The sequence below is a fragment of the Aptenodytes forsteri genome, unplaced genomic scaffold (genome assembly GCF_000699145.1).
Source record: "Aptenodytes forsteri isolate BGI_AS27 unplaced genomic scaffold, ASM69914v1 Scaffold119, whole genome shotgun sequence".
Taxonomy (NCBI): Eukaryota; Metazoa; Chordata; class Aves; order Sphenisciformes; family Spheniscidae; genus Aptenodytes; species Aptenodytes forsteri.
This window is the reverse complement of record NW_008796165.1, coordinates 8,553,838-8,558,124: the sequence shown is the minus strand read 5'-3', so window position 1 is coordinate 8,558,124 and position 4,287 is coordinate 8,553,838.

The following is a 4,287-nucleotide window of genomic DNA, read 5'->3' as shown; positions in this document are numbered from 1 at the left end:
CATAAAAACCCATCAGAAGGGACCAGGTCTAAAGGAAAATGGGGACAAAAATCTCTTATAAAGCAAGAATACACTTTTTTTTTTTACATAAAAAAATAAAAATCTATCCCCAGATATTTTGAGTCATTGTTGCTGTCCTCTAGACATGAACCTCAGTTTTTCTGTACGATGGAGCAGAAAGCAGTTTATTTCTGGCTGAGTTTGAGGTCCTCCAGAGAGCCAAGAGCATGGGGGGCAGATTTTGTGTCAAGCCTCTAAATGTACGAAGAGCACATGGAGGAATCAAAGCTGCCAGGCAGGGGAGGAGGAGGAGGAGGCCCTGCAGCCATGCCTGCTCTTGGCTGGTCCAACCTTCTCCACAGTCACCAGAAACGGCTTGCAGAGTGCTGGGGGTGTTGCTGTGTTCGGCACCTTGCTATGCCCAATCGTTTGTTTCTAGAAGCTCAAGAGCTGACTGTCCTGCAGCTTTTCCCCTGTATCCTGTAGTTTTACCTCTCCAGGTTTGGATCTGCTCCGATCAACTGCTTGATGGTGGATTTGTTGTGGGACGAAGGAAGGGAGGAATTGGCTGCTGCATGCTTAGCTGGAGGCAAAATCTGACATGTAAGACTTGGAACAGCACTGTCTCAGAAAGATAAAAATATCAGGAGCCAAAATGTGAGTGTTGGCAAATATTAGTGCCAATATTATTAGATTTTCTTTCTGCATTCTGTTGTTTATTTAATTTTGTGCTAGATGGGTGCGTGTGTGGAGATAGTTTTTCTGGTTTCAGATTCAACCACAAAGTATAATTTAAAACAAGGAAGAGTGATTAATAAAACATTAACTGCAAATGAAAAATGGCAAAGACGTCCTGTTAGAGTTATTCTATGGATGTTTTGTTGCATCATTCTTTGAAGGGAGGAACAATTCTTAATACTTATCATCTAAAATAGTTATATTTCCAACATCTCTAAAATCACAAAACTTCTACATCTGCGCGTAGAACTCCGTGTGCATTAGCCACATGCAGAGCTCGTATTTCTCTGAAATACATGGAGGAACTGCTTTTGCGAATCTATGACATTACATACACTGTATGCCTTTATGATCACACACTTGGTTGCGCACCCCAGCTCCAAACAGTGATTGCAAATTGTGTCTGTAAATGTAAATTAGGTGGATACAGAGAGTTTGCTGTCTTAAGGTGAAAATTCTGAAAGGTTTTACAGCTTTACCTTAGGCCTATGAACTCCTCTGACCGAGGAGACTTTCTGATGTCAGAAACTGGAGTCGAGTATCTGCCCACTGCGCTGTAATTTGCTGGATCATGACACTAGCGAATGCTTTTGTAATTTCATTCTGTTACGGCTCAAAGTGTAATAGTTCTAAGAAAAAAGCACAATATTCTGGAGAAAAATGCAACTACATTGATGTAGTTTGAGCTCATTGTGCTAAAGGCTTGATCCCTTAATTTGTTTGTATGTTGCTTTCAGAAATCTTTCCTGTGATGTATTTTGGGTGTGTGTGATCTAGTACTGAAAGTGCCATTTGTGCAGTGCTAGGAATGTGGTTATTGTATCTGAACCCCTGAAACAGCAAAATAAAGAGAAATGTAGTCACCAGGCGTGGCCAGAGAGCTTGTGTGAGCTGCATTACTAGCATTAGGCAATTGTGTGCACGTATAAAGAAGGTATCTTTTCAATGCTTTTAAAATACATCAAACTACATTGATCTTTTCTGACAGGGTGATGATCCTCGAGGCCAGCAATCAGGAATCACTATGCAGATTTAAAACAGAGCGAAGAGAAGTATTATTTGGCCAATAAATATGCAGTGCAGTGTTTTAATTGTAGCAGAAGCAGGGTTTAGGGCAACTTGTGTAACTAGCAAAAAGAAAAAAAAAACTTCCACAGCAGGGAGCGATGATTTTGAGCTGTGCAGGTATAATGGAGTACCTCTGTGCAAATAATGGTTTTTCAGCTCAGCAACTCAATGGTAAAAGAGAATGGATTCAGCAGAAATGGAATTTCAATTCTGTTGTTTTACTTAGTTTGGGTTTTTTCCTAGCAAAAAAAGACCTTTCCCATTTCTACCCAACATATAATTGTGTTTGTGTTCCAGTCAAGTCAGATGTATTTTTTTTTTTTTTTAAGAAGAATACAAGTACATTCCAGGCCCTTCAAGCCAGGATTCTTTTTACAGCACAAGCCAGCAAGTAGCTACATGGCAGTATAGTCTGAAGAACTGGAAAAGGCAGTTATGAATTCTGCCCTGCCCTATATTGCATACATGGAGAAACCTAGTGTTTGGTGCAGATACCCTGCAGAGTTTATTTCAAATAAGAAATCAAATCATCACAGGCAACTGACATAAAATATATATTAGGACGGATGTATCTCGTCATCTTACATTTGCATTAAAAGCTGTGAATGAATAGAGAGAGTCTCTTGCCTTAAGTGGCAAGCAGCTGATTTCAGTATCACCAGTAATAATTGTTACTTGTATTAATTTGGAAGAGGCAACGGCAGAATGCAAGACAGTAATTTGTCAAGGCAAGGGAAATAACAAACTCGCTTGCACCAAAGACAGACCCAAAATGCTTGATGGGGTCCTGTATAGAGCCTTCCATTTGACTGGCTATGGCCTAGGATAGTAGTGTTCATAAAACAGTATGGTTACAAGATGGAAAAAGAAAGGGGTACTAGAATGTGTAAGGAAGGAGATGACTGTTCTTCCTAAGTTTCTCTCCATTGCTTGTACAATACAGCACTGAGTGTGCAGTTCTCCAGTAAAAGCCATACAGGAGGCTCTGGGTTAGACGCGGGTCTTGGCTTCCATCTTGTGGAGAAATAAAGCAGTATCAGGTAGACATCCAGCCTAAATAATTGTCCCATACCTCAGACAGCCCCCCTCATTTGTATTAACCTCTGATCCCTTAACTTGGCTTTCATCATCTCTTTTGCAGTCAACATAGACTTGCACACACGCACAAAGTAACTAACAAACAGCACTGGTGTTACAGGAATAACAGAAAACAAATGTGGAACAATGCAAAAGGGATGTGATAAATCCAATGGCAAGCTTCCCAACAGCTCTCAAACGATTACAAGAAAAAGGATCTTGGCAATGTATGGCATTTGGAAACGCCAGCTTTGAAGAGATTTAAGACAAGATGAAAAGCAGCATTCCTGTTGTCGAGACTTGAAATTGCTACATCTGCACTCCAGTTTCATAGGGGGAAAAGTATATCCACAAATTGGAAAATGCTAAAACCGACTGAACTGCAAAGACTAGGCCTTATGAAGAATAAATAGTGTCCTTTCTGTTAAATAGTCATGGGTACAAACTTTAAGCTATTAAGGATACCATTAGGGAAAGAAAAAAATTTTACAAATCAGCAGTCAACCGTAAGCACCTTCTGGATCTCTCAGAAGACCAGCAGTACTGCTGGTTGAAATGAGATTACAAACTTAGTCTCGCTCACTCAAGTGTTGAAAAATACCAGCTGAAAGCTAGTTTCACTATCAACAGTGCGGTCAGGCGTTTTGAACCCTAAGAATAGTCACGTCTTTAAATTGATTCAATTTGGTTAGCGTTTGGCTTTTCCAATGACCGCTGAGGGAGGCTGATGACTACGATCCCGTTTCTTCGTGCCAGGTTTCGGTCTCGAGTTCACCGCGTTTGGCTCGACCCCCCCCCCCCCCCCCCCCCCCCGCCGGTCCCGGAGCTGCTGCCGGCGATGCCCGCTGGGGAAGGCGGACTCGCAGACAGACCCCTGGCCGTGGACTTCACCGGCTCGTTCTACAAGCTGCGCCACAAAGGCCAGCGGGAAGGACCGGCCACAGCCCCGCCCTACGCTGAGGGGACTGCGCGTGACACCCCTTCTCGGGCAGCTTGCGCGAGCTGATTGGTCCTGTCAGGAGTGAGCGACAGCTACTTGGACCAATAGTTGAAGGAAATGAGAAGGCTGGCCTCCCCCAACAGGCGGTTGGACTATTCCAACGCAAGAGCAGGGGGGACAGCTAACACGGCAGGCGGGCATAAATGTCGGACCGCGACGGCATAGAGAGGAGTTCCGGGGATCTGGCTCTATTCTTCCGTCTTTCCCTCATCCCTCTGAGTTCTCTGTCCTCTCGGGCTGATTTCTGAAAGGGGTTGCCTTTCCCTCCGCCTTTCCCCCCACTTATGGTTTCTCCCACCACGCCCACCACCAGCATTTTCTATCCACCAATCAGAGCCCCCCGACCAAGTGAGGGCCTGGGATTGGTCCGTTTTCCCCACCTGGCACTGCGGCGGGTGCTGACT